The sequence below is a fragment of the Mobula birostris genome, chromosome 16, assembly GCF_030028105.1.
Source record: "Mobula birostris isolate sMobBir1 chromosome 16, sMobBir1.hap1, whole genome shotgun sequence".
Taxonomy (NCBI): domain Eukaryota; kingdom Metazoa; phylum Chordata; class Chondrichthyes; order Myliobatiformes; family Myliobatidae; genus Mobula; species Mobula birostris.
In genome coordinates this window covers 36672867-36698705 of record NC_092385.1, presented here as the reverse complement: position 1 = coordinate 36698705, position 25839 = coordinate 36672867, and the positions used below count along the sequence as shown (strand labels likewise).

General features: G+C 39.6%; 1 protein-coding gene across 13 annotated transcripts in view; it reads right to left on the bottom strand.

Annotated features, from left to right (window-relative positions):
• The window catches only part of LOC140211100 (microphthalmia-associated transcription factor-like), a 259427-nt gene that overhangs the window by 173767 nt on the left and 59821 nt on the right, over positions 1–25839 (bottom strand). Inside the window, exon 1 of one of the 13 annotated variants that reach the window (XM_072280557.1) lies at positions 3824–3845. The exons of the other annotated variants lie outside the window; for them this stretch is intronic. The gene's annotated coding sequence lies outside the window, so the exon portion shown is untranslated. Of the gene's footprint in view, positions 1–3823; positions 3846–25839 lie in introns of those variants that run through there. 13 annotated transcript variants of the gene reach the window in all.

Sequence of the window (25839 nt, the reverse complement as noted above, 5' to 3'; positions counted from 1 at the left end):
CCAATCTACTAACTATAAAGACAAACAACCATTTGCCTACCTAGCTAATTGCTGCATTTGCCATTTTGTGATTCATGCAGAACAACTCTTAGATCCCTCTGTACTTCACCTATCTGCCATTTCTATCTGCCTTTACATTCCTCCCACCAAAGTGCAGGACATCCACATTTTCCCCATATTAAACTCCATTTACAAGTTTTCACCCACTCACTCAACCCTTCTTTATGTTGCTCCAGAGTCCAAATATGTTCCATCATGCTTTACAGCTTAATTTAGTGATATCAGTAAACTTGAATATCTTACTTTCTGCTCCCTCCTCCAGGTCAAAAATATGGAGGGCAAAAACTGATCCCTGTGAAACTCCACCAGTTTTATCTTCCAGCCTGTAAAACACCAGTTACTGTGACTCTCCATCTTACACCAGTCTTCAATTTATGCTGGCACACATTCCTAATACTTCAAGTTTTTTTCATGTGGGCTCATCTATTATGTGGCACCTTATCAAATGTCTTCTAGAAACCAAATACACCGTCGCCACACATTTCCTTTTGTCAACTCTCTTGTTATATTCTTGAACTCCATCAAATCTGTCAAACATGATTTACTTTTCATCAAACTATGTTGGCTTGATCTGATTACATAAGGCGTTTCTAAATGACTACCTATTTCTTCCTCGATTAAAGACGCCCAACGCTTTGCCAACAACAGCCATTACAATAACAGGACTATGATTTCTCTCTTGTTGGTTCCCTCCCTTCTTAAACAAAAGATTTCACTTTTGCAGTTTTCCAATCCAGTCCCTGACCTCAAAGTTTTGAAAAAACTGCAACCAACGTCTCCACTATTCTGGCAGCCACTTCTTTTAAATATTTAGGTGCAGTCCATCAGTTCCTGATGGCTTGTCTGCTTTTGGTCCAACTACTTTTTCCAACAATAGGCTTTCACAATAGGCTCTTTTATAAGTTCTTCTATACTTATTAAAAGAAGCTCATTTGATTTCTTTGGGAAATTGCATCCTCCAATCTGAACACCAATGCAAAGCATATTGTTTAACTTAATTGCCACCTGTTAATGATGCTGTAATCGCACCCTCCATGGTTCCCACACTTACCCTAGCTTCCCTGTTTCTTTTTACATATCCATAGAACCTACTGCTGTTTAGATAAATATTAGCCAATTTTCACTCATAATCTATTTATTTCCTTCACATTAGCTTTTTGGTCTTTCACTGCTGGCTTTCTAAAAATTCCCATCTTAATCTATCATCAATGCTTGCCACAGTGTTATCATTAGTTTTTGATTTAGTATTTTCCACTCCCTCATTTATTAACCATAGATGATTAATATCTTTCTCATTGAATCCATTTTTAATTGGAATAATTTTCTACTTAGTGTTATGAAATATCAGCCACTATTCATCCACTCATCTATCACTTAGTCTATTTGCCTGGTGCACTCTCAACAACTTCATACCTCTGTGATTGCCCTTCTTTAGTTTGAAGATACTGATTTTTAGACCATGGATGTTCACCTTCAATTTTATGTACCTTAACTCTATAATGTTGTGATCAAAATCTCCTAGAGTTCCTTAAGCACGTAATTTCCTATAATTCTACCACATTGCATGTGACCAAATCCACAATCTATCCTGTTTTAGTTAAGTTTTGTAACATGATGTTGTAATAAACTACCCTTACACACTCCACAAATTTCATTGCCATTGTAGACCTGACTTGAAGATTAAATTCACCCATGGTAATTGCAGCTCCTCTCTTACATGGCTTTGATGTTTCCCCATTTATGCTTATTCCTACCGAGTGGCAACACTTGCAGCTGTAATAGACTGCTCCTACCCGTGCCTTTGTTCTTTATTTCCATCCAAAATGATTCAGTCCATCACTCACTACTCACCAAGCCACTGAAACTTTCCCCGAATAATAACGCCATTTCTCCACTTTTCCCTTCTTGCATACTTTTTTGGAACACTGAATATCCTTGAAAAATTGATTTTGAAGTCCCAGTCATTTCAAAACCCAGTTCTTTCACAATCAAGTGTCGTGTCATCATTTGCAGAGTACTGAAATAACTTAATGACTAAACAGTGGAATAGTGTGGGATAGTCAATATTGCTAAAGGGAACGTGATGGTTGATAAGACATTAATACACACTGCTCCCTTGTTAAGGTACCAGATCCAGGAGATTGGCAGCAGTACAATATCCAACCCACTCCGACTCCAAGGGATGGAGACTATGGATCAACAAGAGCTAGAGATTGGAACAAGAACACAGACTGGTCACCACCAGCATTGCCGCAAGAGATACCATGGTCTGGAGGAGATCATTCCTAGTATATGAGCCCAAAAACAGCTTGGAGTTTTCACCTAGGCTGTGAAATGAGGGCTCGCACTGATTCAGTGATCCCAGAACTCAAATAACTATGGTGATAAAAAAAGGCATTTATATATGTGTGCAGTGTGAAGAACAGTGTGTTCCTAGCAATACCTTCCTGAGAGCAAGACAGATGCAACTTTATTTTGTAAATCAAGAACACTTGCCACCACACCCCCACAACTATTACAGGTGGTCGTAATGGTGGTCCTAGAGATTGTCTATATGGTCGAATAGTCTTATATCCGGTCTGGAGATTCTACTGTGGGGAGGCAACTTTTCTGCCACCAAAGTCAAAGAGGAGGTGGGTGGGTAGCTCGTTGTGGCTGATGTAAATCACTGTAACAATTTGCTCCGGCTCCACCCCACCCATGCTGTGAGCGATTTGCTGTCTTCAAGCAGCTCCCACTGCTGTTAGCGTCAATTCTGGCTAGTGACTTCAATTGCATCATTGATGTGGCTGTACGTTCCAGCAGAGCTGACAGGAGACTGGACTGCAATTCTAAACTCATGCTGGAAACATTTAAAAATGCCAAGCTGTATAACACCTTCAGCAACCTTGCTGGATGAGCTCAGCCACAATACACTTGGATGAGAAAGGGCAGTTCAGTATGTTCCCAGATAGATATCACTTTTGTGTGCTGCATAGAACTCTGCTGAACCCGTCAAGAAGGGCAAGAGCATTTGAGGAGTGACATTGTCAGGGAGAAGAGACACACACGTTAAAACCTTCCTGTACAATGAGAGAAGAGTCAAGGTCAATTAGCAGATTGATCAGCATCTACAACCAGCTTGTGTTGATATCGGGGGCCAGAATCAAGCACAGGAAGAGCAAGGCCACGCACTTAGGTAATTGCTTCAAGTGATCCAATTTTCTCTTCGCTCTCAGGTCTGGTCTGGTTTGGAGGGGCTGAGGCACATAACAAGAATTGGCTGGAATTGGCAGCATTTGTTTGTTTCTTTAAATATAAACTTTACTACTGAATGCATCAACTGTGAAATGTGTATGTTTTTTGCACTATTTCTTCCTTTTTGTTTTATTTTACTAAGAATAATTTAATCTCTGATGTGGTAATGAAGGGAATGAATATTAGGTTGCTTCTCCAGCATTATCCAGGTCTTGGTACAGATGGGCACAAGATGCTTTGTTATGTGAGAAACCCTGAACTAAACTGAAAACTGTGAAATTATCAAAAATATTTCCAACAGGTTCTTATGATGGTCATTGATATAAAACTACATACAGCTCTGAAGAACAAATGCAGTCATGTCATGGGTCATAAATAATTTGCTTTGAATAACCACAATAATCTTCTTTTGTTCTATATTCCATTCTGGTCAGCAGTTTTCCCTTGGACTTCAACTTTACTTAAGCTCCTTCTGCCAACCAGTCAAGTGCTGTTAAGATACCGAGAACAATCACCCTCATCATACCTTTGAAATTCAGCTCCTTTGTCCATTTCTAGACCTGGACTGAAATGATGTCAAGTGCTCAGGAATTTAGGCAAAATGGAAACATTTTTAATCTGTGAAGATAAAATGATTATTATTGTGTGCAAGCCGTGTATTTTTGCTACAGCTATAACAGGCAAATAGATTGTATCACAATTGTTAGTATTATGGAGGAAAATAAAATTAAAATGGAATAAAACAAAATGACAAAAATGTTTCTGAATGATTAATTCTGAAAACTCATTTCACAGAGAGCACTATTTAGGTGCACGTGATCATTTCACTACTAATACTCTTGCATATAGTTCATCTGTTAGTTATAATAGCTATATTCTCAAATGCTATTTTGTTTTATCTGCAGGGAATGCAAATACATCGATACCTTGAAGTATATTATTGTCTCTTGCTTTTAGTAAATCTGATTCACTGAAACCTATTTTTTCCAGTGAACTTTACAAAACCACTAGAGGGAGCTACACTTAAATTCAGAAGCAAATGCTTGTGTCACCTTTATTTAACCTTCACAGAATAAAATGGATTAATTCAGAACCTTAAAAAGAAATTCAAAAATTTGAAGGTTTTTTGTATACTTTAAAATAGCATCTGAATTTCAGTCACTATTTGAAATTTGCAAAGCCATTGATTTGCTTTTGTGTATTTAAACCACAGTGAAACTCCATGATGGTATGAAAATTAAACTTCTTGAATGCCCTTTTAGGATATGCTTTCTGCCAGAAAATGGCAGGGCAACATTTTGCATCTGTAGTTGTCCTTGTTATTTGTTATTAACTGAATTGTGTTATCGTGAGACCAAATTCAGGACTGGTGTTTTCTTTTCTCCATTAGTGTGAAGCAGGAGGACTTTGCAATGGTCAGAAATGTTTTTACCAGTTGCTCTATGAATAGATTTATTGCCTATCTATGCTTAACAACATTTGCACCTACTTTAATAGGCAAGTCTGGCATGGCGTCTGTCTCAGTACATATAAAAATAGACAAATTGATACAGATCATATGACTACTAAATAGTAGCACAGGCCAAGTTTAAAACAGTAGACTTCTTCCATTGCATATTATATAATGCTGAAATGTCATTCAGTAAGTTTTCCAAAAAGTGATCACTCAAAGGGGTCTAAGCTGAACCCGAAAAGCAGACAGAATCAGAGAGAACAGCAAGGAAGAAAATATAAACCATTACTTAGTGCATCATGCAACACACATAAAAGTTGCTGGTGAACGCAGCAGGCCAGGCAGCATCGCTAGGAAGAGGTACAGTCAACGTTTCGGGCCGAGACCCTTCGTCAGGACTAACTGAAGGAAGAGCTAGTAAGAGATTTGAAAGTGGGTGGGGAGGAGAAGATCTGAAATGATAGGAGAAGACGGGAGGGGGACGGATAGAGCCAAGAGCTGGACAGTTGATTGGCAAAAGGGAACTCCCCCTCCCCCTTTCTTTCTCCCAGGCCTCCCGTCCCATGATCCTCACATATCCCTTTTCCCAATCAACTGTCCAGCTCTTGACTCTATCCATCCCCCTCCTGTCTTCTCCTATCATTTCGGATCTCCTCCTCCCCACCCACTTTCAAATCTCTTACTAGCTCTTCCTTCAGTTAGTCCTGACGAAGTGTCTCGGCCCGAAACGTCGACTGTACCTCTTCCTAGAGATGCTGCCTGGCCTGCTGCGTTCACCAGCAACTTTGATGTGTGTTGCTTGAAATTCCAGCATCTGCAGAATTCCTCGTGACTTAGTGCATCATGTTGGATTAGTTTAATTTATAGAGGATGAAAGAATGACATTGAAATGATCAAGTTTGAATGTGACAAAGACACAGATGAAGATGATAGATGAAGGAGTGTGGGGGAGGGGAGGGGAAGAAGAGTGCTTGGGGGAGGGAGAGGCAGAAATAGAGAACAAGAGACTACAGTTCTGTTTGATTATTGGCTAATCTAGATTTGAGTGGTTTTGGTTGAAGACAAAGATGAAGAATAACTGGTTGCCCTCAACCATACACCCCTTGGATACTAAGTAAAACAGACAGAAGGGTGTACAGCTGGGATAGGAGGCATTAATGGCACATAATAAGCTGGCATTATGTAGAGTGCAATGTCAACAAGATTCTTGAATACTGTGACTACAAAGTTAACCTAAATCAAAACAAGTTTCGCACATCATTCTAATAAATAGCATTTATTCACATAAATGGAGCTAAACCACAAAAATGTAAAATATACAGTACTTTACAAAAGGCAGTTTACAGAAAGCAAATGGACCTAATGCAGAACTCCCAAAGCTATGTCCGATGAATCATTTTCTCATCTGACTCGTTTTGGTTGAACCAGATTCATCTGTCAAGTGGAAACTCCTATATATAAAAACAGGAACTAAATCACATTCTAATAAATACAGACCAATAATTCCATCTCAATAAGGACAAGCAGGAGAAAAATACAGCTGCAGGAGTATCTGGCTGTCAATTCTGTTTCTGCCAATTTCCAGCAGTCTCATGGATAAATGACATGCAGTTGATGATCTAAATGTGTTTTTCACATTCCTGAAATGGATGTGGCTTATTGGGCTCAAAGATTTCCTGTAAAAGCATTATTCACACTGAGTACAAATTAGTACTGTTAATATTTTTGATTATTATAGTCATGGAAATAAACATCTAAAGCCAGGTCCTTCAGTTGATGATTGGCCTGCTAAATGCATTTCCAGGAAACATTTTTTAGGATCCTACTTTGCTGATTAATCAATAAACACACATTTATTGTTCATACTTTGTACCCAAAAACAGACACTACGTATAAGAAATTTCTCTTCGTATCTCAGTTGTACCATGTTTGGATGTCCTTTCTTTACCATGCTGAAGCAAAATTAGAAATTAGTGTCTTCCTTCATGTTGTATTTCCTTCTTGGATCAAAAAAGCTATTGCTGTTTTGAGTGAAATGAAATAGCTCTCACCAACAGTTGTTTTTGTTGTTTGAAATTGCATGCATTTTAGTCTTATGGATATTTTGAATCATTCTTACTTCCTCATGGCTATTACACACGGTGGAAAATATGAAAGTACACAGCTCTGAGATCTATATACTTAGTCATGATTAATACACCGTAAAACACTCTAATAAGCAGAATATAGGTGACTTTGCAAACTCCAGTAGAGAGGTTAAAATAATTACTTTCACTATTTTTCCATACCATACAGTCAATACTTAAGCTATTTATTTCTCAATTTATCAGCATCCATATCTCTTATGCATGTGGGATATATATTGTTGGTTGAGCCAAGCTTACAAGTATTTACAGCACTAACCATCCTTTTTAACTATACAGGTCTCTACTACTGGACAGATTCAAACTGTGTGAAACATCATCAGAATCCACAAAATCCAAATCCATGAAATTTAATTGCATTTCTCTGTAAATCTTTTTGAACTGCTTTTATTTTGAAATATGCAATACAAAGTAAAACTCGCTGACATGTCTTTGACCCTTCCTGGTCTCGAGCCTTTATCATTCTGTTAACAAATTAAATCTAATATAAATCATGTGAGTTGCATAAATCAAGATGCTAAACTATCAAATTTGTCATTAACTATGACAAAAAATCTCAAAAAGAATGGAGCTTTAAAAAGAGAATACTGTTATCAATCATAGTTACCAGGTTGCCCAATTAGATAGGGAAACATTCATCTTCTGCAGCAACTAATAAGTTAATTGACTCATAAATGTACAGGAAGCCCATATTTCACAAGATTGGATACAAGTTTACACAGCAAGTATTTATGATTGTATTTGGTCCCCTGGGAAAAAAAAGCACAGGATTTGTTTAGAGAAATTTGCATTAGAATCCACGCACATTAGACCTGGTGCAAACACTTGTGAATGGCATTGTGGTTGTGCACATAATGGTTCAAAGCTGGGAGTAATCAGCTCACTAATTTGTGGAATCTATTTCATCCTGGTGTAGGTAAATAGTAACATCTTGGATAATGTTTGAAGTCGTGGCAAGTACCCTTCAAGTAAAAATGCTTATATTCAGAATCTCCAATCATTGCACCAAATTGTTTCTTCCATAATTTTGTTGCTTTTGTTAAATGAAATAGGACTTAGTTTGCATAACCAATGAATCTTGTCTTTACTTGTTACAGGAACTTAAAATCCGACCTGCTTGGAGTTCCCACCAGGCCAGCTGTAGTCAGACAAATTCCATTAATGTATGGAATTTGTTGCTCAGCTTTTAGGTTCAGCAACTAAATCAAAGAAATAACACAATGCTTAGGTTCATGGTCTCCACTAAAAACACTAAGGGAGAGTTCATGTATTGATGAATGAATGAATTTTTAAACAAAACGGTTAATGATAAGTGCTACCCATAAACTTCTCTGTCACTAAAAGTGTAACTTTATAATGGCAGTGCATTCCTTTAGCAGTTATATACATTTAATTTTTTTAATCCTTTAATTTACTTCTTCTCTCTGAATCACATCTGCCTTTCAAAATCTTCATTTTACTTTCAGCAAGCAATGGAACTTTGATTAAACTAAGTTTGGTTCAATATGAATGCTGTAATTGACTGGTAGGAGATTCACACAGATCCTTTCGTGCTTAATGATGTCACATTTTCCTGTATCAGACATTATATTAAAACAAATCTGTATCCTAAAGCACAGAAAACCCATCCAGCAATGTGGTAAATGTAAGCAATATTCCTTCTCCACTATCAAGACCATACTCAGACATATGAGAAAACTCAAACGTTTGTACCACATGCTCTTAAAGAAAGGCTAAATCAACATGTGTGATAAAAGAGGGAAAACGTTGATTTGTTTAGAAGTACAATGGAAGGAGGAAATTATGCAGTAAATGATAACATGAATAAGTTAAGCCAACTGGCTTGTTTTTGTGCTGTAAATTCTATGTTGCCATGGAAACCATCCCTGAAATGATAATGACATTGTCACTATTATCATCGGAGGCTCTGCATACTATAAACAATTCTAAAATTTAGTGAACATGAGTTGGCCATTCTGCGAACTTTGGAAACCCATATCCATGATGAACCATGCTGAAATGCTGGTGACATTCACCCGAAGTTTGGACATGATTTTGACAGACAAGAAGTTGAAGTCATTGCATGCTAACCTCATCAAGCATTGCTACAGAATCCTATTTATAGCAATTTGTACAAGATCCTTGCAATCGGTGCCATCTCATTGAACATTACACTTTGGATTGCCTTCGAAAGCATTTATACACATGACTATGCTTTTATACTTTGCTTCTGCTCAGTAAAACCAACCCTTTTAATCTTGCATGCTGTTGGAGTGTCAAGTTATCTATTGACATTTCAACAACATTTCCTGGAAAACATTTGCATTCACAGTAGTCAACGCTTCCAACAAATGAACCTTACTATCCAGAGAAAGGAACATATAAAGTTTTCTGTTCAGGCAACACAACATTTTCTTGTCCCCTACAGTTTTGTCTAAAATATGAAATTAATAAAATCATTAATACTTTTGTCATGTTGGTGGTTGCTTTAACAAACATCCAGTCCATCCAATAATAGAATAGGATGTAAGATGGCACCAGAAAGTGGCAACTGTTTGTATGCAGCTCCGAAGGGAATTATCAGATATTCCCATTAGGCCCACTACAGCTGAAATCCACAGTCATTGCCATGCATACCTCTTTTTTTTAAATATAGCGTTCCTCAAAATCAGCAGACCCCGGACTACAAGAAAGATTGAAACACGGAGCCGTCAGACGCCCATTCCTTAACATCTGTACATGCTGGTGAATGTACAGTCTCTGGAAAGTACAAATGAAGACCTCAGAGCCAGATGCATTACCAAAGAGACATCAGGGACTGCTGTATACTTTGCCTCAAGGAAACGTGGCTCACCTACACCATTTCGGATGCAGCATGAGGGCTTCACCATCCACCACAAAGACAGGACAGTGAAGTCCCTCAAGACACTAGCTAGGGGTCTAGTGTCATCCATTTTATCTGCTGAGAGAGTTTGCCACCATCATCCTGGTAGTGGTGTACAATCCACCTCGTTCAACGTCAGGCAGGCACTGGAGGAGCTGAGTACTGTGATCAGTAGCCACGAAACAGTATACCCTGATGCATTCCCCATCATTGCAGAGGATTTCAAGCAGAGCAGCTTGAAGAAGTCTCTGAACAACTACCACCAACATATCCCCTGTGGAACCAGAGGAGCCAACATACTTGACCACTGTTATACCACATCAAGAACACTTACTATACTCCCAGCATATTGACAGAGACTAATGACTGCAGATCCAGTGGTGAGGACCAAGAAGGTATGGTCAAAGGAGGAGGAGGAGTGCTTACAGGACTGCTTTGAGTCAGTGGACTGGACAATATCACGCGATTGATCTTCAAATTTGAATGAATACGCCACAGTTGTCATCGACTTCATCTAGACCTATGTAGATATGTGCGTGCTTTTGAGAACACACCAGACGTAGCCAAACGAAAAGCTGAGGATAAACCAGGAGGTTCATAGTCTGCCGAGGGATAGATCTGTGGCTTTCAGAACAGTGATCCAGAACTATACAAAATGTCCAGGTATGCCCCATGGAAGGATATTTTAAGAATGAAAAATCAGTTTGGATTGAGGTTAGAGACAGAATCGGATGCACGATAACTCTGGCAAGGTTTACAGGCCAGTCCTTCCAGCAAGGTGAAATGTAACATAATGAACAGCTGTGGTGCTCCCAAATGAGCTCAGCAGATTTTATGTTCACTTTGAAAGGGAGAATAAATAAAACTGCACTTGTGTAAATCCCTGCAGCTTCTGTTTCAGAGGCGGATGTTCGAACAGCGTTCAAGAGGGCATACCTTCGTAAGGTGTCAGGTCCTGTTGGTGTACCTGGTAGAGCACTGAAAACCTGTGACAGTGGGAATATTCATTTTCAATCTCTCACTGCTACAGTCAGAGGCTCCCACCTGCTTCAAAAGTAGTGATAATCATACCAGTGCCCAAGAGCAGGGTGAGCTGCCTCAACAACCACCACCCAGTTGCATTCACTTCGACTGCAATGAAGTGCTTTGAGAGGTTGGTCTTGGCCAGAATTAACTCCTCCCTAAACAAGTACCTGGAACTGCTGCAATTTGCGTATCATCACAATATGTCTACAGCAGATGCAATCTCACTGGCTCTCTAGCTGGCCTTGGAACACCTGGCCAATAGCAATACTTACGTAAGGCTGCAGTTTATTGATTACAACTCAGCGTTCAACACAATCATACTCTCAGTTCTAATCAATAAGTTCCAAAACCTGGGCCTCTGTACCTTCCTCTGCAACTGGATCCTTGACTTCATCACTTGGAGATCATAGTGCAGATCAGAAATAACATCTCCTTCTCACTGACAATCAACACTGGCTTAGCCCATTGCTCTACTCCCTCTAAACCCACAACCGTATGGCAAGGCACAGCTCAAATGCCACCTACAAATTTGGCGATGACACAACCATTGTTGGCAGAATTTCAGGTGGTGATGAGGAGGCATACAGGAGTGAGATAGATCAGCTGGTTGAGTGGAGTCACAATAACAACCTTGCACTCGACACCAGTAAGATCAAGGAGTTGATTGTAGACTTCAGGAAGGGGAAGTCGAGGGAACACAAACCAGTCCTCATCGAGGGATCAGTAGAAAGAGTGAACAGTTTGAGTTCCTGGGTGTCAACATGCCTGAGGATATATTCTGGGCCAACACATTGAGGCAGCGTTCGTATTTCATTTGGAATTTGAGGAGACTTGGTATATCACGAAAGACTCTCACAAATTTCTATAGATGTACAGTGGAGTGCATTCTAATTGGTTGCATCACCATCTGGAATGGAGGAGCCACTGCACAGGATGAGAAAAAGCTGCAAACAGGCAGCGACATTGTGGGCACTAACCTCACCGGCACTGAGGACTGAAAGAAGCTGCAGAAGGTTGTAAATCTATTCAGCTCCATCTTGGGCACGAGCCTACAAAGTACCCAGGGCATCTCTTTGGTGTCTCAGAAAGGCAGCGTCCATTATTAAGGACCTCCAGCACCCAGGGCATGCTCTTTTCTCACTGTTACCATCAGATAGGAGGTATAGAAGCCTGAAGGCACACACTCAGCGATTTAGGAACAGCCCTTCCCCCTGCCATCCGATTCCTAAATGGACATTGAAGCTTTGGACACTGCCTCACTTTTTCTTTTAATATACAGTATTTCTGTTTTTGCACATTTTTAAAAATCTATTCAATATACAAAATTGACTTACTTGTTTATTTATTATTCTATTATTTAATGTATTATTATTATTTTTCTCTCTCAGCTAGATTATGTATTGCATTGAACTGCTGCTGATAAGTTAACAAATTTCACGTCCCATGCTGGTGATAATAAACCTGATTCGGATTCTGATTCAAAAAGCGATGCCTCAGAAAGACATGGATGTTATCTTTATATTATATAGTAATTTACATTTTTATTACATATTACAATGTACTGCTGCCACAAAATAACACAATTCACAACATATGCCAGTGATATTAAACCTGACTCTCATTTCTAATCCAGTATCGGCCAAGCAGAAATTTATTACAGCTAAATAACAGGAAACCAATGCCAATGTTTCATCAATCATACAACATCAATTCCTTCACACATCTTGTCAACAACTAATACTCATCGGCATATTTGCACAAAATGAGTTTCAGACCACAGTCAATTTAAGTAATTAAGAACCCACAGTTGGTTATCATCTCTTATCACCACTCTGTCCACGTTCATTTGCAAGGGAAACCTTCAGTGATACTTTAATCTACAGCTTTGACAATTTCAGATTGCAGTGTTGGCCATCTTCTTATTTACTGCTCCCAATTATCTTTCACTCATCCCAATTCACCACAGGTTCCTTTCATTCATCAGTATTTTCACTTTTAGATATCAATACATTCTTGTGCTTTTTTTTCCAAATCCTTCTAAGGCCTCATTCTTTACCAAAGCTTAACCTCTTCTCACTATCCTTTCACCCTTTCAGTCCCCTCCCATTAACAATTCTCCAATGGCTAAAGGATGGCTGCCATTCAGAACTGAACGTCCAAGGATATATGGTGTATCAGAAAGATAGGTTATTTGGCAGAGGGGGTGGTTTGGCTCTGTATATAAGAAATAATATTAAATCATTGGAAAGAGATGACATAGGATTAAAAGGTGTAGAGTCTCTATTGGTTGAGTTAAGAAATGGCAAGGGTAAAAGGACCCTAATGGCAATTGAATACAGGCCTCCAAACAGCAGCCGGGATGTAGATTACAAATTGCATCAGGAGACAGAAAAGGCCTATCAGAAAGACAATGCCATGATAATCATTGGGGATTTTAACATGAAAGTAGATTGGAAAAACCAGGGCAGTACTGGACCTCAAGACAGAGAATTTGTAGAATGTCTAAGGGATGGCTTTTTGGAACAGCTTGTTGTTGAGCCCACTTGGGGATCAGCTGTGCTGGACTGGGTGTTGTGCAATGATCCAGAGGTGATAGGAGAGCTTAAGGTTAAGGAACCCTTAGGGAACAGTGATCACAATACGATCGAGTTCACTTTGAAATTTGAGAGGGAAAAAATAAATCTAATGTGTCAGTATTCAGTGGAATAAAGGAAATTACAATGGCGTGATAGGGGAGCTGGCTGAAGTTGACTGGAAAGGGACATTTGCAGGAAGGACAGCAGAACAGCAATAGCTGGAGTTTCTGCAAAAAATGTGGAAAGTGCAAGACAGATATATTCCAAGTAAGAAGAAATTTTCAAAGGGAAGAAGGACATTACCTTGGCTGACAAGTGAAGTCAGAGCCACAGTAAAAGCAAAAGAGAGGGCATACAAGGAAGCCAGAGGTAGTAGGAAGATAGAGGATTGGGGAGCTTTTAAAAAATTGCAGAAGGAAACTAAGAAGGTCATTCGGAAGGAAAAGATTAATTATGAGAGGAAGCTGGTGACTAATATCAAAGAAGATACTAAAAGCTTTTTAAGTATATAAAGGGTAAAAGAGAGTCAACGGTAAATATTGGACCAATACAAAATGATGCTGGAGACATCGTAATGAGAGAAGCAGAGATGGCAGTAGAACTGAATGCGTATTTTGCATCAGTCTTCACAGTGGAAGACATCTGCAGTACACCGGACATTCAAGAGTGTCAGGGAAGTGAGGTTTGTGCAGTGAAATTACGACTGAGAAGGTGCTTAGGAAGTTTAATACTCTGAGGGTGGATAAATCTCCTGGATCTGATGGAATGCACCCTCAGGTTCTGAAGGAAGTAGCTGGAGAGATTGTGGAGGCATTAACGATGATCTTTCAAGAATCGATAGATTCTGGCATTGTACTGGATGACTGGAAAATTGCAAATGTTACTCTGCTATTTAAGAAGGGTGGGAGGCAGCAGAAAGGAAACTATAGACCTGTTATTTCCCATCAGTGGTTGGGAAATTTTTGGAATCGATTGTTAGGGATGAGATCTTGGCGTACCTGGAAGCACATGACAAGATAGGCCAAAGCCAGCATGCTTTCCTGAAAGGAAGATCCTGCCAGACAAATCTACTGCAATTCTTTGAGGAAATTATAAGCGGGGTAGACAAAGGAGACACAGTAGACATGGTGTACTTAGATTTTCAGAAGGCCTTTGACAAGGTGCCACACATGAGGCTGCTTAGCAAGATAAGCGCCCATGGAATTACAGGGAAGTTACTAGCATGGATGGAGCATTGGCTGGTCGGCAGAAAAGAGAGAGTGGGAATAAAAGGATCCTATTCTGGCTGGCTGTCGGTTGACAGCGGAGTTCCACAGGGGTCGATGTTGAGACCATTACTTTTTACAATGTATGTCAATGATTTGGACTATGGTATTAAGGGAATTATGGCTAAATTTGCCAATGATACAAAGATAGGTGGAGGAGCAGGTGGTATTGAGGAAACAGAGAGCCTGCAGAGAGACTTAGCTAGTTTAGGGGAATGGGCAAAGAAGTGGCAAATGAAATATAATGTTGGAAAGTGTACGGTCATGCACTTTGGTGGAAGAAATAAACAGGCAGACTATTATTTAGATGGGGAGAGAATTCAAAATGCAGAGATGCAAAGAAACTTGGGAGACCTTGTACAAGATATCCTAAAGGTTAACCTGCAGGTTGAGTCAGTTGTGAAGAAGTTGAATGCAACGTTGCCGTTCATTTCTAGAGGTATAGAATATAAGAGCCAGGATGTGATGTTGAGGCTCTATAAGGCACTCGTGAGACCACACTTGGAGTATTGTGTGCAGTTTTGGGCTCCTTATTTTAGAAGGGATATACTGACATTGGAGAGGGTTCAGAGAAGATTCACGAGAATGATTCCAGGAATGAAAGGGTTATCATATTAGGAACATCTGGCAGCTCCTGGGCTGTATTCCCTGCAGTTCAGGAGAATGAAGGGGTGGGGATCTCAGAGAAACATTCCAAATGTTAAAAGGCCTGAGCAGATTAGATATGGCAAAGTTATTTCCCATGGTAGGGGATTCTAGGACAAGAGGGCACGACTTCAGGATTGAAGGACGTCCATTTAGAACAGAGATGCAGAGAAGTTACTTTAGTCAGAGGGTGGTAAATCTGTGGAATCTGTTGCCGTGAGCAGCTGTGGAGGCCAAGTCATTGGGTGTATTTAAGGCAGAGATAGATAGGTTCTTGATTAACCAGGGCATCAAAGGGTATGGAGTGAAAGCAGGGGAGTGGACATGACAAGATGAAGTGGACCAGCCCATGACTGAATGGTGGAGCAGACTCAATGGGCCGAATGGCCTGCTTCTGCTCCTAAGTCTTATGGGCTTGTGTTCTTATGGTCATTATTTACCATTTTCCATTGCTCAGCCCTTGATTAATTTAATAATTTAATCACTCCACCAATAACATTCATATTTTTAACCACTTAAGCCTTTGGCCCTGGAATTTCTTCCCTAAATCTTTCCTCTCTTTTCTCCTTTAAGAAACTCTTTCAAATTTCTTCTTCAATGATTTTGGTCATCCATTCAAATATCTCCTGTGGCTTGGTTTCAAGTTTTAATTCAAAGGTTTTGGTGTAAAAGCACTACATAAATGCACTTTTATTTTTAAAAAATGCATTTAGACAATTAGAATATCTGAGTAGCTGTACGTCTGATCCCGTACTTGTTTTCACTAAAGGTCATGGCTTACCTTCTTTAGTGTCATTTTCCATTACTATATAGCTGATGGTGCTCTTTAAAATTAAATAAAAGCAGAGTATTTCTCCTAGTGCCACGGCCAACAGTTACCTTAAAACTAAGACCCAAAATAGATGAAATGGTCATTTGTTTAACTGCTGACTGTAATCCCAACAATGACTATATTCCACTGATTTTAATTACAACAATGGCTATATTCCATAAAGGACATTTAATTGGCTATAAAGTGCTTTATAGTGTCCAAAGGTTGTAAAGGTTGCATTCTATCTTTTTTTTATTTTACTCTTTGCAGAAGTTAAACAATTTTCACTATATAAATAGCCAGAAGAGAGAGTGGCTTTCTTTAGGGATGGCTGGTCATGAAGGTTCAGTCACTTGGCATTCAGAATGAGGTAATACATTGGATTTGATATTGGCTTCATGGGAGAAGCCAGACAATGTTAGTAGATTATAAACAGGAGAAAGTCTGCAAATACTGGAAATCCAAAGCAATGCTCACAGAATCCTGGAGGAACTCAGCAGTTCATGCAGCATCTATGGACATGAATAGACAGTTGATGCTTTGGGCCAAGATCCTTCTTCAAGACTGAGAAGGAAGGGGAAGATGCCAGAATAAAAAGGTGGGGGGGGGAGGGGAAAGAGGCTAGCAGGAAGGTGATAGGTGAAGCCAGGTGGATGGGAAAGGTTAAGGTTTGGAGAAGAAGGAATCTAACTGGAGAGGAGAGCAGACCTTAGGAGAAAATGAAGGAAAAGGGGATCTAGGGGGAGGTGATAGGCAGATGAGAATAAGTAAAAGGTCAGAGTGGGGAAATAAACAGTGGGGGGGGGGGAACATGGAAATTACTAGATGGTTGCCTCCCTCATGGGAGAACTGTGACTAGTGGTGTGCCACACTAGTTGGATGATAATGTGGTAGTAGGTTTAGGGTGAAAAGTGAAATTATTAAGGGGAATTTGAGGGGAACTTCTTCACTCAGGATGGTGTAAGTGTAGAACAAGTTGTCAGAAGTGGTGGATGCAGGCTTTATTTCAATACTTGAGAGAAGTTTTGATAAGTACACAAATGGGAGGGCTATGGTCCAGGTAGGAGCCTGATTGGACCAGGCAGAATAACAGTTGGGCGTGGCCTGTTTCCATACTGTAGTGTTCTATCGCTCTATGGTTTATCATCCACAGCATCCCAGTAAATTTAAATGGTAAACCAAATTCGAAAATGGTTCTAGCCTTACAGCTATGACCTCAGACAGGGACCACAAACAATATCACATCACTTCTGGATCACAGTTCAAAAATTTCGCTCAGTTTCTTTCTCTAATCTGCATTCTTATCTGTAAAGTAAACCAAGAATTTGCTCCAGCAGCTGTGTACCGATATCGCTAAGTGTATTCTGACAAGGAAACAGTGCTTTCAGCAACTAACTGAAACTTGAGAGCAGTTTTACTTGCAATTCCATTGCAAACATCAGTAGCAGTGAAGTGTGAAAAACAACCTGGCAGAAAAGTTAAAACACAACTCTGCTTGACTCTGAAAATGCCTCATCGTAAGTGTAGAGCTCTGCTCACAGTTTATGTTCAAACAGAACATGCAGGAAAAATACCACAACACAAGTTGGTAGTGTTCAGAAGCCACAACAAACAGCCAAGACACATCATTCCACTGGTTTAGAGCTATAATGCCATCCTATGTGATCTTGATGTTTTTTTTTGGAATGAACTGGTAAATGATTTATTTAGTTTAGCAATGTCAATTTACAACTTTCTTTAAACTTAAGGAAAATAACATTTCAATTATTAATACTTCACCAGAGTATTCAACTCAGCTGAAAAAGCAGTTAAGTCTCTTGCTTCTCCCACTGGATAACTGACTGGGCTTCAAGTGGGTTGATTCAAAAACACCCAATTTTGAGATGCCTATTTTGTTAGGGCAGTAGAACACTGCTTTGATTTAATTTATTTTTAAAATAAAAGAATTGACAGTATTTTGTAGCGGAGGTGGAATATAGTAATGCAAAAGTTGTCATACTAGTAATCAACAGGCCAGACCTAACAATTCAGGGACAATCCAAACTCAACACCCACAATATCGCTCTAGAACTAAGAAACTGGAAGCTTTGACAAAATTTACTAGTCTCAGTAAAAATGACCTTAGGTTGCATAAAGCAAATCTTTTTCAAAGTCAAAGTTGAGTTTATCATCATATGCTCAAGTACATGAATGCAAATGTGTAATGAAAAACATATTGCAGCCGCAGCACAGGATAATATATAACATTATATAAACAGAACTCACAAGAAAAACAAATTATAAAGATTCTTTTTAAATAAGAAAACACAACTAGAACAAAAAGGTTCCAATTTAGCACAAGTGTTCGTACTCTTCTAAACTGCAGGAGTAAATAGGGTTTTGCTGATTGGTTCAACAAATAAACGGTTGAAGGGAGGTAGCTGGTTTTGAAGCTGGTGGGGTGGGACTTCAGGCTTCTCTACCTCCAGCCCAATGGTGGCTATGAGAAGATGGCACAGCCCAGATGGTGGGGACTTCTGATGAAGTATGTTGCCTTCTTGAAGCAGAACCTCCTACCGACAGTACCAGTGGTGGGGAAGGATGTGCCCGTGATATATTGGACAGGGTCCACTGATCACTCCACTTCCTTACATTCCTGCACTAAGATTCAATGAAGTCCTTCAGAGGAAGAATCTCAATCATCATAATCAGGGTCTGCAATATAGCATTCCAGACACTAGACACATAGTTCACTCTAAACTGTACTCTGAAATAATCCAGTGAAAGACAGTCTGATAAGTGACAAGTAACGTTGGTTCTCTGGTAATTAAGTCTAATCTGCTACACTTTAGGTTCACTGTTACCTGCTACTCTTCATATTCACTGATAATATCATTGCCAGGTTCCCCAGCATCAATATCCCAGGTGTCACCATTAACCAGAAACATACAGATGCTATGGCTACAACATTCTGCCATGAGTGAAGACAGCCTGAAATACAAAAGGCATTCAACCATCAAAAAGGCCAGATATGGATTGTGATGGAACACTCTCCATTGCCTGAATAAATGCAAATCCCACACACTCTGGAAACACCATACCATATTAAACAAAGCAGTCCACTGACACCAGTCTAACCTCAAACCCCTCCACTACCAGTACACTTTGGCTACAGTGAGCACCATTTACGGCACCTCCAAAACCTGTGACTTCAACCAATAAGACAAGGGCAATAGGCATGTGAGAAGGTAACCAAGTCGCACACAGTCCTGACTTGGAAATATATCACTGTTCCAACATTTTCAAAGCATTTAAGTCCTGGAACTCCAACATTGTGTAACTACTTCCACGAGATGGACCATCTCAATTCAAGAAGGTGGCTCACCATCACTTCCTCAAGAGAAGTTAGCAATGGGAATATGTGCTGGCCCAGCCATCAATACACTCATCCCACCGCCCCCCCCCCCACATACACAAAAAAACAGAATAAATTGTTTAACATTTTAAGGACAAAAGAATACTACATTCCCTTAATTTAGTGGATCTGATGCAACAAATATTCATCCATTGATGGAATTTGAAAACTGGGATGACTCTTTCTTGCAATCAGGGGCGTATCTACGGAAAATAGCGCCTATGGCAAGCACTGAAATTGCGCCCCTGTCCAAACATCTGACACCCATCTTCTAGATAACTTTAGAATAATATCAGCTCAAAAATACAAGTCAAGCTCATTAATCTTTTAATTAATAAATTATAGCACTACATGAAAATTATAACTGCACCTTCCTTGCTTTCACTGAGCAAACTGTTCTATGATGTGATCAAAGTCAGTTTTTTCAGTTTCTTCTTTTTCTACACTCAGCAGAGCAAGATCACAGAATCTGTCTTGACCCAAGGAGGCGATCAAATATGAAAGTATTAGTTTTAACTTGCTGAATGATCTCTCACAGCTGGCGATGGAAACTGAGATGGTTAGCATTATCTGAATAGCAATACAAAGATTGGGGAAGATGCTCTCATCTCCATACTGAACAATAAATTCAAGAAGCTCTTCAGGTCTTGATATTTTCATGTTGACCTGCTTTGATAGCAACATTCTGCAATCCAAAATTTCTTCACATAGCTGCTGTCCATCAACATCAGAGCTGTACAATTCACCCAAATTTTTGCACTCCTTCTTCAGGGCATTAATGTCGGCGCCGTAACACAGTCCCTCAACATTGAGAAGGAACCCAAACTTGGCGTCAGTGTCATGCAAACGAGCAAACCTTTCGTCCATTTCTCTGTGAAGATGGTCGAGTGTTCCTTTCATGACTCTTTCCATTTCCTCCTTAGCTGTTAACCCAGTGTCTCTCGAGTTCTCATCAGCCATTCGTTTCTTTCGTCTCTGACGTCTTTCAACTTCAATATTCCATTCTTGACAGAGACCGACTCCTTCTTCAAGTGACTCACTGACCAACACATCTCCTTCATCATAAAAATTATCTCGGAGGGCTTTTAAATCCAGGGCAGCATCATGGAAGTTCGTGCTAGGATCCTGCAGCCTCTTTTGGATATGGTCAATGCAAATGAGTACTTTGTTCCAATACCCTAGCAAAATCAGAAAATTGTAACTCAACATGCGGTGGTACAGCTGCCTTGCGTCAATTCTTGTTTCACTGGTCTCATTTTCATTGCCTATCGTGTCCTGGAGAACTTGAAGTATCTCCTCAAGGTACTTGTTGACGGGCTTCACTGCTTCCGTCCTTGCACTCCACCTGGTTTCAGACTCCGACTTAACAACCACAGGCATGGCATTTTTGAGTTCTTCCCAGCGCTGTGTTGAACGAGAGAAAAACACATAGGGAGCTTCGATGGTTCCAAAAAACATGACCGTCATTGTATCCTGCTCGGCCGCATGTATGCCCACCAAGTTGAGTGAGTGATTGTCACAATTCACAAATACTGCCAGGTTGTTTTTCTCACTTATTCTTTGATGAACACCACTTCTGTGTCCAGCCAGCACAGCAGCATTGTCATAGCACTGTGACCAACAATCTTGTAGCTCCAATTTGTCCTTCTCTAGCTGTTTCAAGATGTCTTCAACCAAGCCCTCAGCATTCTTCTGGCTTATCTGGATAAAACCAAGGAAGGACTCTCTAACACGGACTGTTTTCATCTCAAAATCAACTTCCACCTACCTCACTAGTTCTGACATCTGCTCACGGTATGCCTGATCAGGAGTCGAGTCGAACATTAGACGATAGTACTTGGCTTTACGAATGCTTCTCAGTAAACTGTGGTAAACAGTGGATGCCATCGTGTGGATGAATTCGTTCTGGACACCTGGTGAAAGATAAGACGTGGATCCAGGATGACCTTCCAAATGAGTGAGGTGTTCTTTTATGACAGGGTCAAAGATGGCCAGTAGTTTCAGTAAGCCAAGGAAATTTCCCACATTGGAGTCATAGTCTAGCTGAAGTGACTCTCTGTGTCCTCACAAAGCCAGGATCTGAGTCACAAGGAATTTTATGCAGTGAAGGATTCTCGTCAAGATATCACGCCACTTCTGCTTTTCCTTCTCAATCTGTGACTGACATACCGATTAACTCCTCTGTTTCCAGCTAAATTTCGTTCCATTTCTTTCCACTGTGTGAGGCATTCCCGATGATTCTTGGCGTTTTCATGAACAGTAATCCTTTCAGGTGCTTTCCACCGGTTGAATCCACTTTCCTGCTCCAATGAGGATTGATGGTCTGACCGGGAATAGAGAAGACAACAGATACAAAATGCAAACTTTTTAGAAGGGGAATAGACCAGCCATGAGCGAGTCACTTCCTCACCATGACCGTTTCCCAATTTGCTCTTGAACCAAGTTTTGTTCATTGAATTTTGTTGGTAGGAAAGGCCCTTCACTGTCTGGAAATAGTTCGAACGCAGCTTTATAATTTCTGTTCTCAACACGTGAGGCAGAATTGCTTTTCCAGTATCCTTGTTGAATTTCAGAAGTCCAATGTCATGCTGATCAATCACTTCTGGTATGACAGTTCGAGGCTCTTTGACACCATCCAGTTCACCAGGTTCAGTGTTGTCAGGTTCAATCTCATCAGGTAAAATCTCGTCAATAAACTCAACATCACCACCACCACCATCGTCTTCCCCTCCTGTCATATCCACGTTCTCTGTGGCAGCCTCACTCTTAATCTCGTCATACTCGAATTTATCTGACTTGACTTCCTCCTTGGCTTGTGACGCATTTGTACTTGATCCACCATTGGATACTAACAAACTTGTAGCAGGTGCAGGCAACTCCATGGAACGTGTCAAACTACTTGTTCCGGGCTTTTCAAAGAAGGGCATGAAGAACTTGCTCAAGCTCTTAGCTTCCTCTGCCTCCAACTTTTATCTCTTCTGTCCTTCAGTTCCACTTTCCTTCTTCTTCGTGAAGAAACATTTCATGGTCTTCTTACACAATGCTTTGAAATAAGGCCGTCCTAGTACTTCTCAACCATGATAATCAAAGACAGATCATACATCTGAAGAAAATTCTTTTTTCACTATCTGAGGATGGCCTGTCTGACTTTAATAGAAACTGGTCAGTGGCGCCCCTCTTCAAGCGGTGCTCAGGATTATGAGCCATAACTGCCATACCTTAGACACGCCACTGCTTGCAATGCACAAACTTAACTTCCAGAAAATAGCAAAATGATAACAATATAAATAATTCAAAACCCACTATGTCATCTTGCCATTTATATTAATATTCTCCCCCACACTAACATCCTGACAATGTATACATGCTTTTTATATTAGTCATTAATGGATTACTAAAGAAAACACAAACTTTGGATCTCTGGAAGAAAGAAGGATGATACAAAACAAAATCAAAACACTACAATGCTTGATATTCTAAGCAAAAACTGAATATGAAAATAGTTTCTTTACAAAGATACTCCCTCATCTGATGCATTGACATGACAGCTCAATGATAATTAATTAGAACCAGCAGTCATAAGCTAGTTGGGTTGGGACCAACCATATCACTCTTAAATAAATATCTAACAGCATCACACGAAGAACAATCACCCAAGATAAATATCTAAGGATTGTGTGTGTTTGCCAGAATGGTTTCTAACATGAAAAAGATTTAAATGAGAAGAAAAGCAAACTATAACACATCCGTCTTTCAAAACATCCATCAAAACAATGTCTACTACTGCATGTTTTGTGCAAATTAAATCTTACCAGATAGTCCAAGCTCACAGCTGCATACTCCTGCACTGTTAGGTATTTCTTATGAATAACTTCAAGTAATGTCTTTAAAATTAACTCATTGCTTGAGTATTTACAAAGTGTTACACTGATCCAGCACAGACGTTTCTGCAATAGGCTCACCCATCCCCATGACCAATCATGAGATCACTATGCCATAAGGGTGGGGGAACCTATTCCACTCTACTGAGTCCTCTGTGAGATTTCCCCACTCATCAACTCAAACCACAGCCTGTACTTGATATTGGTTCCCCCATTCTTTTTGGTCTGTCTTGTTGTCCTTCAGAATGTTTAGCATAACAGAGTAGGAAAGGGCATCTAGCCTTCTTACAATAATGTAATTTTAGTCATCACTCAATCTTTTACGATGGTTCATAGCTTTCAATTTCTTGAATGACTTGTATGTGTTATGCTCATTGGCCTAATGCTCCATGTATGAGATTTAAAGGTGTAAAAGCGGTGCACTTTAAATGGCTCAACGATGTTCCCTAACTTGTCATTAACTTTCTACAAGTCACAGCCATAAAGCATTTAGAGACATCGTCAATATGCAGATTTAAATTTTACTTCCTGGGCAATATTGCAGTTTGCCCCAATTTTGATTAGCTTTACAAGTTAATTCATGCCAATAGCTATTCTGTTCTCAACTTCCTTATCAGATTTAGGTCCTCTGTGATAGATAACATTAAAACTTAAAATTTGTTAGCTCGATCTAGTTCCTACTATCAATTTTCATGTTAATATTGTTGTTGGTCAACTTGGAAGTTAGCACAATTTGTTTCACATAGTGCCTGGCTAAAAAGACCATGCTGGGGAAATATTCACAACAGTTAATGTTAAAATTGGCCTCAGTTGAAGAGGGCAAGCATTAAATTGATGCATAACCAGATGTCAGAATCCTATAACCTAAGCTGGAAAACGTGTCTATTGACATTAGGTGAAAATAAGATTGTTCGCTATATTGTTGGACAATATTATGTAGGTACATTGATATAATGACCAATTGTAGTTTTATTGAACTAGGTTCTTGGCAGTGAACAAGCAACACAGAAGTAGTGAGTTCAAAGTGATGAAATCAAATTCAATAAATTCATTCAAAGCAAGCTGCTGAATTGATACTAAAACACCATTTCTGATTAAAGGTCTTCAATCTGAACTGTTTATTGTTCTTCTCTCCATAAATGCTGCTAAATGTTTCTACATTTTGTTCTTAAATCATATTTTTAACAATCATTGTTTTGCTTTTGTCGAAATACCTAAACAGCTTTGTTAACAATCTTAACCAAAGTTAGTTCTCAAATCATATCAACAAGGGAGTTAGGTGTTCATTTCTCTGTAGATTGTTAGCAAAACGGTATAAGTAATCTCACCAGGAAGGGAACTGAAATCACTTTCTTAACAATAAGGGCTGGCCAAAAACGGTGCACTAACAATGACAAAATAAACCTGGGCTAAGAACACATGTATTATGGATGGTACAAGTATGCCCTCAGATGGGAACACAGATATGGGGGGTGTAGATGTTAGAATACTTCATTAGGGTCACACCCAGGCTACGTTATAGCACTAAATTAACAAGTCCTTAGTTTTCAAATCTCTTTTATATTCTACTGAGGGAAGGGAATGGGCAAGGTGCATTGAGGGAAGACTACATATTCAAGGAATAAGGGTTAATCTAATTTTCAGAGCTAGCTGTGAAAGAAGAGACTCAAGTGCAGCGTGCACCACATCAGAGCTTCTTCACCATATAAATAAAGTAGTTCTATGTAAAAGGTAGGTTGATGCAACTAACTGCAATTTCCTTGGCCTGAAACTAAAGGTTTGCAAGTTTAAATTGATGACAGCAAATAGAAAGTAACACTGTAATATAGGCCTGATTTGTGCCAGCACAGGCCTGCTTCCCAGAGCCTTTTTGTACTTAATCTCTACATCCAGATTATGTTTCTGCCCTGAAGCAACTTGGAGACCAGCAAGTCATTTAATTGCCTGGCCCCAAATGTTTAAGAGTTTAAGGGGGGAAAGCTCCACCCCAATTCTGCTAACCATCAGGGCTTTTGCTTTGGCATTTTTGGATATCCCTGCAGTGAGAGGTCCGACATCAAGAATGTAGATCAGAAAAGTTTGGCACAGCTCAGTCAGCCAGCCTGGGGCTTTGTTGTTTGCCTTTCCTGTTTTGAGTAAAATGCAGGCCATTAATCCTATAGAATCAATACATGATTTACTTTTACAGATTATTTATGCTATTCACCATAAAAAAGGACAAATTTATTCAGCTACATTTGCAGAGCACTCAATAGAAATAGTCTTCTTCATAGCACATTGACCCAAGTTCTGAAAATTTAATCCCAACAAAAGATCTATTGTTTACACTGACAGAGGCTTTGTCATCCTTGAAAGAGATTTTGAAAGGATCCATTTTACTCAGTGTAGAGCATAAAAATGTTTACATTTTTCACACAGACATCAACAAAAGCAGCTAGCAAATTGAATCAATTTTGTAATAAA